Source organism: Callionymus lyra, chromosome 5 (assembly GCF_982586985.1).
Source record: "Callionymus lyra chromosome 5, fCalLyr1.hap1.1, whole genome shotgun sequence".
NCBI lineage: Eukaryota > Metazoa > Chordata > Actinopteri > Syngnathiformes > Callionymidae > Callionymus > Callionymus lyra.
Genome location: NC_141822.1, coordinates 8,327,393 through 8,337,132, shown reverse-complemented (window position 1 = coordinate 8,337,132; position 9,740 = coordinate 8,327,393).

Genomic DNA, 9,740 nt, shown 5'->3' with positions numbered 1-9,740 from the left:
TCCATGTGTATGTGTATCTGTATGTATGTGTTGTGCATCTGTTTGGGTGTATATTTGTATATATGTGTTGTGTGTCTTTTTGTTTGTGTGTGAGTATATATATATATATATATATATATATATATATATATATATACAGTATATATAAATGTGTGTGTGTCTGTGCATGTGTATATATGTGTGTGTGTCTGTGCATGTGTATATTTGTGTATGTGTCTGTGCATGTGTGTGCATATATATGTGTGAATGTGTGCGTGTGGTGTTTGTGTGTGTGTGCATGTGCTTGTATATGTGTGTGTGTGTGTGTGTGTGTGTGTGTGTGTGTGTGTGTGTGTGTGTGTGTGTGTGTGTGTGTGTGCATATATGTCTGTATGTGTATGTATGTGTGTGTATATATCGATGTGTTTGTGTGCGAGGGCATGCGTGTGTGTATATATGTGTGTGTATCTGTGTTTCTCAGTGTGTGCATATGTGTGTGTTATATATATGTATGTGTGTGTGTTTGTGTGCGTGTGCATGTATATGTGTGTATGCATATACGTATAGATGTGTGTATATGTGTGCATGAATATATGTGAGTCTTTATATATATGTGTGTTTGTGTGCATGTGCATGTATGTGTGTGTGTATATATCTACAGTAAGTTGTTTTTTTCTGTACATGTGCATGTATATATACGTGTGTATATATCTACAGTATGTGTTTGTGTGCATGTGCATGTATATGTGTCTGTGTATATATCAATGTGTCTGTGTGCATGTATACGTGTGTATGTACATGTGTGTGTGTGTACAAGTGTGTGTTAATATATACAGTATCTATGTGTTTTTTTGCATGTACATATATACTGTACAGTATGTTTGTGTGCCAGTGCGTGTATATACTGTATATGTGTGTATATATCCATGTGTTTGTGTGCATGTATACGTGTGTGTGTACATGTGTGTGTGTACATGTGTGTGTGTAGAAGTGTGTGTTGGACCGCGCATGCTTGTCATGGTCACCAGGGAGGCCAGAGTCGTGCAGCCGTTTGGTGAAAACACAAACCAGAGCCATCTGCATGTCTGGACCCCCTCCAAAAACAACACACACACACACACACACACACGCACACACACGCACACACACACTTCACGTGCTATCATGTGTCCTGCTGCACCTCGTCTGCTCTCGTCAAACACACACTTCGGGGTCGACAGATGTTCTTATTCCTCCTGCAGGTAATGAGCGATAATTACCAAAAAAGCATGACTCAGGGTTTGGAAGTCGAAGTCACATGACTTGGATCCGTGTGCGGCCCGGGGGGGTCAGAGTGCGGCTGACGCTGCCGAACATGTTGTGAAGAAACACTGAGTGAAAGTGTGTAGCAACAGAGGGAAAAGTTGCCAGAGATTTGTGTTGGAAACCGCAGATCGATGGCAGAGACTCACACAGGCACGACACACACATCAAACACTGCGTGTGTGTGTGTGTGTGTGTATGTGTGTGTGTGTGTGTGTGTGTGTGTGTGTGTGTGTGTGTGTGTGTGTGTGTGTGTGTGTGTGTGTGTGTGTGTGTGTGTGTGTGTGTGTGTGTGTGTGTGTTTGTGTGTGTGCGTTTGTTTTGGGAGCCACATGCTCATCAGTCCAAAACAGTTTCGTTCTTGTTTCAAAAAGCGAAACTACAGCCAAGTTTTTTTTTTTAAAGAAAAATCCCAAGTAAACAACCAGCAACAGGTTGCCATGGCGATCGATCTGAACGTACTGTTATCATTAAAACGATTGTAACATGAAGCCAGAGAGATCGAAGCTGGGATAGTCGGACTTGTGTTTTTATTTTGTTGATTCGATCTTTGTGAAATTCTTTGGGTCTTCAAGGACAAGTAGAAGTAGTAGTACTAGTAGCAGTAATAGAAGTAGAAGTAGAAGTAGAAGTAGTAGTAGTAGAAGTAGAAGTAGTAGTAGTAGAAGTAGTAGTAGTCATAGAAGTAGCAGATCTCTCAAGTGTTTAGTCCTAAACATCCTTAAAAATTAGTAGTAGAAGTAGAAGTAGAAGTAGAAGTAGTAGAAGTAGTACTAGTAGTAGCAGTAGTAGTAGTAATAGTAGTTTTAGTAGTAGTAATAGTAGTAGAAGTTGTAGTGAAGAAGTAGTAGTAGTAGTAGTAGTAGTAGTAGTAGTAGTAGTAGTATAAGTACTAGTACTAGTAGTAGCAGTAGTAGTAATAGTAGTTTTAGTAGTAGTAATAGTAGTAGAAGTAGAAGTAGAAGTAGTAGAAGTAGTAGTAGTAGTAGTAGTAGTAGAAGTACTAGTACTAGTAGTAGCAGTAGTAGTAATAGTAGTTTTAGTAGTAGTAATAGTAGTAGAAGTTGTAGTGAAGTAGTAGAAGTAGTAGTAGTAGTAGTAGAAGTAGTAGTATAGTAGCAGTAGTAGTAGTAGAGGTAGTAGTAGTAGTAGTAGTAGTAGTAGTAGCAGTAGTAGTAGAAGTAGTAGTAGTAGAAGTGGTATTAGTATTAGAAATAGAAGTAGAAGTAGAAGTAGTAATAGCAGTAGTAGTAATAGTAATAGTAATCAAAGTAATAGTGGTAGTTGTAGTAGTAGTAGAAGTTATGATAGTATTAGAAATAGAATTACTAGTAGTAATAGAAGTAGTAGTAGTAGTCGTAGTAGTAGTAGTAGTAGTAGTAGTAGTAGTAGTACTAATAGTATTAGTAGTAGTACAGTTTTTGGCAGTATTCATCAAAACAATATTCATAACAGTTGGTGTTTCCGACATAAACAAAGGTTTTAGTGATACTGTAGAAGTAGCAACAGTCAGCGATTTAGTGTCAGTAGTGGTAAGTAGTACAGTAGTAGTAGATATATGTGTAATTGAAGTAGAACATGTATTGACAGTAGTAGCAGCAGAAGCAAAGATATTTTGTTTTATCAATAAAGGTCGTTTCAAACAGTTGATGCATGAGTCATGTGATTGACACTGGTTCATAGTATCAGAGTACACAGTAACGCAGTAGTACACTAGTGTACTTCAGTGTGTCAGAGTCACATTTTTTCATCCGGGTCGAGATTCCGATCAAATGCTGTGGAATTCCGGACGACGATGGTTTGAGAGCCAGCAGATGATCCACATTAGTGACGTCACGAGCGGCGCCCCCTGGAGTCTTATCAGGCCTAACATACAACAGTCCTGATGACCTCACGAGTCCAGTTGAGACGCAGGACGTGAGTTCAGTTCCTCGTGTTTAACGTCTTTCACTGGATCTTCTGAGCTAATCATCGTTGATCCGACGTCAACCCCGAACATTCCTTTTTGATCCAAACTTTTCCTCCCGGACCGAGACCCGGACCTGGACCAGAGAAGGATCCTAGGTCGGGAGGAGGTTCTACACAGAGTCTCTGAAGGATGACATGACCTTCAAAAAGTTGTCAGGCTTAGAGGAGCTTATTCTTAGGTTTTTTCTTCCATAATTTTGTACAGAAAATAATGTAGAAATATGTTTAAAAAGTACTTTAGACTGAGATATAATCCATACAGTGTATTTCATTCACAGGAAGGCAATAAAAACGTTTTAGTTTTTTTGTGCAATTTTTTGGTTGGTTTTTCGTTCCATTCTTTTCCCATTTTTCCAACCTGGTTTTTAAGTTCTCATTTTTTACTTCACTTTTTTTGGTTAAATTATTTCCAACCCGTTTTTCAATCAAATTTTACTCTATTTCCGTAAAAAAAAAAATCCACATTTTCTATTTGTTACTTTTTTATCACTGTGTTTTTTGTTTTAAATTATTTTTGCTCATTTTTTCCATTCAAATTATTGAATCCCTTGGTTTTTTTAGTTCACATTTTTTGTTTCTACTTTTGAACTGCCCAGTTTTTAGTTCAAATGTTTTGTTTCTAACTTTTAACCGCACAGTTTTTCGTTCAAATTTTTTAGTTCTAATATTTAACTGCCCAGTTTTTAGTTTATGTTTATAGTTTCAAATTTTTAACCACTCAGTTTGTCATTGAAATTTTTTCCCTCGACGATTTTAAGGTTCTCCATTTTTTGCCTTCATTTTCCTATTAATTCTTTCCTATTTTTTCTTTGCCCACTTTTCGGTTTAAAACATTTTCTACACGGTTCTATATATTATTTTCACTGCTTTTCGTTGAATTTTTGCCACTTTGCTTTAATCCTGCGAGAACGAAAAATGAACCTGAACTAAAAAACAGGTGTAAAAAGAATTAGAACGAAATAAAGGAAAAATTGTTCGCACAAAACTGAATAAAATTGCAGGAAAACTGAAAAATAAATAAAGCCGTACAAATACAAATATGTTAAAAACTGTAATAACGAATATTTGGTGCTCAAGAGCAAGAAAAAACAATTAAATAGTGAGAAAATAAAAATAATTGCGAATATTCATCATAAACAGAAAACAAATAACTTTCAAAAATAATTTTTTTAATGGTAAATAAGTTTCATGTGAGTCTTTATTTAGATAATAAACATAATACAAAAATGAACATAAATCCTCACGTTCAAGTCTGAGTAGAACCTGCAGTGAAAGTGAACAGAACCAGCTTCTCTCACAAACAAACCACATGAAAGTTCAACTACTTTAACTCACAGCTTTGAACTCTTTCAACTCGTGTTTCAACTCATGTGGCTTTTTTGATGCGACTTTCAGCAGCAGAACATCAGACGATGATCATGAAGTCAAAACACTGTCATGAGTTACTTCACACTTTTACCTTTAGATTCTGTTTGACTTCACAATAAAACTTTATTAGTATTTCATTCAATGTACGGCCAGTGCTAGCTGCTATAGCTAACTAGCAGGTGCTGCTAAACCTAGTTTCATTTTTGTATAGTAGTTTAAATAAACATTATTAGTTGTGTTTTATATACTTTGATTCACTGATTAAAGATACACATTACGCAGGTTTAAGTCCAATTAAATATTGTATTTATAGGTTGTTTTTTTTCAAAAATAGAATGTTTTAGTTCAGTTTTCCCCTGAAGAAACATTTTTCTACCTTTATCTTTTATTTTAACTACTTCGATTAAGGACAAAAATAATACTTTTTTTTCAATAAATATCAATATTTTACATTTCAAATAGTGACGTCAAAGAGATGCGCTGTTGACTTTGTGAATCTTGTGCTGCCACCTAGTGGTCATTTCTGTATGCATAAATGACGCGGAGTTTAGATGAATATTTAATATTTATAGTTTTGAATATTTTTCTCTAATTATTTCGATGTCTTTGATTAAACTCAGGACATCAATAAATATCTACAGTTTGCATCTATAATACTGTAATATTTAATCCTAATTTGAAATTACATGCAGATTAAAATCTATTACATAAATTTCACTGGACTAAAACCTACATGTCGTTTCAAGATAACATTTGTAAAGATATTAAAAACGTTTTTGTTTAATCTAAAAATAAAATTATAAAATATGTTTAAGTGCAACAATTGCTTCTCATGCAAACTCTCGCGTCTTACTTCAATTAAAAAAAAAAAAATTTTTCATTAAATATAAGTATTGTGTATTTCACAATTAATATTTTCATATTAAATCTTAATTTGAAACGAGGTAATACTTTGGAGTATTGTTTATGATGAATTCTCCTTTAATATTTTCTCCCTCATTTATTTAAAACACTGTCAAATGAAACTTGTTCAAACTACAAAAAGTTAAATCGCCCAGTTTTTAGTTCAAATGTTTTTTTTCTCATTTTTAACCGCCCGGTTTTTCGTTAAAAATGTTTGTTTCTAATTTTTAACCGCCCAGATATTAGTTAAAAAATGTTGTCTGTAATATCTAACCGCCCAGTTTTTCGTTGTAATTTTTTGTTTCTAATTTTTAATCGCCCAGTATTTCGTTCAAATCTTTTGTTTCTCATTTTTAACCGCTCAGTTTTTTGTTAAAAAAAATTAAAAAAAACATTTTTTAAATATTTAACCGCCTAGAAAAAAACAGGTGTCAAAAGAATTAGAAAAAAAAAAGGAAGATGTTTCGCACAAAAGTGAATGAAATAGAAACTTGTTCAAAAATAAAAAATAAAAGTTAAATTACTATCAAGTTCTTCTCTCGAGGAAGAAATGACATTGATGTGTTGCATGGATCAGGTCATGTGATCACATCTGGGTCAACAACACGTCATGTGGGGGGGGTGGGGGGGGCGAGGTAGTAGTGGGGGAGGGGTGAGGTGGTAGTGGGGGAGGGGTGTGAAGGTGAATCTGTACCTGAGTCACTTCCTGTGACTCACAGCTCTTGAGTCGCTCCCTTCACTGATCTTGTCGAGGTCGAATCATGTCTTTCCCTCGTGACTCACGAGAGGATCCGTGGAAAAACGTTGACGTCAGAATATTAACCACTTTGAGTGACACACAGACACGAGTCTCAGCCTTTGACGTCACGTTCACGTCACTCACGGCGATGACTCAGCGTCGCCATGGAGACGTAAGAAAGAAGAGTCACAACAAGGGTCTGCCTTTCATTCATAAAAAAATGATCCGACCCATGAATTCTCATGAAGATTTCAGTCGAGGGTGAGAGGAAGTTTGAGTCCATCCCAGCTACCAAGGGTGAGAGGCAGAGGACACATGATTTAGTCATCAATGAACCCCTGAATGTTTCACATTGTGGGAGGAAATCGGAGTTAGTTCTTGGACCATATGAGCTCAGGAAGACTCATTTAAAAAATGAATAACCTTGACCTTGACCTTGACCTGACGACTGTGACTGGAATGAATCGTTGTAACACGAGTTCAGACTTGTGTTACGCTGATCATCCACTAGATGGCAGTGTCGTGTATTTTAACGTCTTAATATCGTGGAAGACTTGAAGATACTGAACTGTAGAAATGATCAGTTCACGTTCAAAAGATTCATATTTCTTCATGTGGAAAACAGTGACCTCTAGTGACAGCAGGTCAGAACTGCAGACCTTGGGTGTGTCTGAGATCTATAAAAAAAAAAAATTCTTGCTAGAAAATAATCAATTTCAATAAAGAATTAATTACACACAACCTTTAAACGTTGATTAAATCTAATTAAAATAATAATAATTGATCAACTGTATTTTTTTTAATCAAATTTAATTAATGTTATTAAAAGTTGTATTAACTTTTTACCTTTTCTAATCATACATTTATTTATATAGTTTTATAATATAATATTTTAATAGTAATAATATCATTACGCCACTGTTATATAATTTGTTAATAATAATATTATTATTACGCTACTGTAATATAATATTTTAATAAAAAACAATATCATTATGCCAATGTTATATAATATTTTAATAATAATAATACACTGCTGTTATATAATATTTTAATAATATTAATATTACTATGCCAATGTAATATAATATTTGAATAATAAAAATAATACGCTAGTGTTATATAATATTTTAATAATAATATTATTATAACGCCACTGTAATATTATATTTTAATAAAAAATAATATTATTATGCCACTGTAATATAATATTTTAATAATAATAATAATACGCTTGTGTTATATAATGTTTTAATAATAAAAACTATTACGCCGCTGTAATAAAATTGTTTAACAATAATAGTATTACAATACAGTTATATAATATTTTAATAATAATAATATCATAACGTCACTGTAAAATAATATTATTATTACACCAATTTAATATAATATTTTAATAATAATAGTATTATTATTATATTATATTTTAATAACAATATTATCACGCTACTGTAATACAATATTTGAATAATAATAAAAGTATTACAATACTGTTATATAATATTTTAATAATAATAATATTATAACGCCACTGTGATATAATATTTTAATAATGATATTAATTTATTATTATTATTTTAATAATAATAAAAGTATAACGCTACTGTAATATAATATTTTAATAATAATAATATTATTAAAACGCTACTGTAATAGATCTTTTATTCAACGTCGCCGCCACTAGAGGGCGCACCGGAGCTTCACCCACTTTTAAATATAGCTGTAAAAAACATTATCTAATCATCAACTTGGGAATTTCTATTTCAGGTTCTGGACCATGTGGGCACATGTGTCGGCATCAGAGTCAAACAATGCTTGTTAGGAATAAATTATTAGTTCTTAAAAAATGCATTAAAATCATTTTTAATAAATCATTAACTTGAGGACGATGATGACGTCACTGGAGCAGCATGAACGAAGATCTACACTGGTAACCATGGCGATGAAGGTTATTAGTTTATAGAGGAGCCTGGAGATAATGTTGAGTGTTTGTGGTGAAGAGTGATGAAGTGTGAGATACAGGACCAGAGACAATGTGAGGAACAAACGTCTCAGCGTCTGTGAGGCGAGAGGAGATGATTCACAAGAACGTGAAGGAACTGAGATGTCGAGACCATCTGCTGCAGAGACTCTCAGGAGGACATGATTCCAACAAGAACCTCCTCCAATCACAGAGCAACAGGCAGGTTAGGATCGCCACGAGAGGTCAGAGGTCAAATCACAATCCAGCTCCAGTGAGAAAATATGGATGAATTTAAAGGTTAACTGTATATACTTCTTTACAATACTGTGTTGATTTATTTTATAATAAGAAGTATTATTTTAATAATATTAATAATATTACGCTACTGTAAAATAATAATTAAATAATAATAATATTATTACACTACTATAATTTAATATTTTAATAATATTATTACACTACTTTAATATAATATTTTAATAATATTATTATTATAACTCTACTGTAATATAACATTTTAATAATAATGATATAATTACGCTACTGTAATTTAATATTTTAATAATATTATTATTATTACGCTACTGTACTATAATATTCAAATGATATTATGTCGCTACAGTAATATAATATTTTAATAATATTATTACGCTACTGTAATATAACATTTTAATAATAATGATATAATTACGCGACTGTAATATAATATTTTAATAATATTATTATTATAACGCTACAGTAATATAATATTTCAATAATATTATTAGGCTACTGTAATATAATATTTTATAAATATTATTATAATAACGCTACAGTAATATAATAATTAAATAATTTTATTAGGCTACTGTAATATAATATTTTAAAAATATTATTATAATAATGCTACTGTAATATAATATTCAAATAATATTATTAGGCTACTGTAATATAATATTTAAATAATATAATTACGCTACTGTAATATAATACTTTAATAATAATTCTATTTTAAATCTCAAAATAGTTTAATAAAGTGAATAGAATATAATAATCGTAAATATTCCATTTTGTGTTGCATTTAAACTTATGGCCACTAGATGGCAGTAGTCACTACATCCTCCACAATTTAAGTAATCCTGTGAGATCCCGGCGACGACTGAGGACGAGAGGATACAGTGACTCCAGCAGCTTTTAAAGCTGATGTTTGGACATATTTTGGTTTGAAAACAAATGAAAGCAGTTACAACTTCGTCAAGAGTCATGTGGTCTGTAAATACTACAACACCAGAGTCAAGTACTCGACAATACTACACATATATACTTGTTACTACACTATCACAATATATCGTATCGATGCACCTGTATGTAAAATAATAATGAATAATAATAATATGTAATAATAGTGTGTTTAGAAGATTTATTTTGAAATGATTGGAATAAGAATATCAAACTTTTCTCACTCACTCATAAAATTTAATTTAAATTGTTTTTTCATTCAATTACTAAATTTAAAACCTTTCAATTAACAATTTG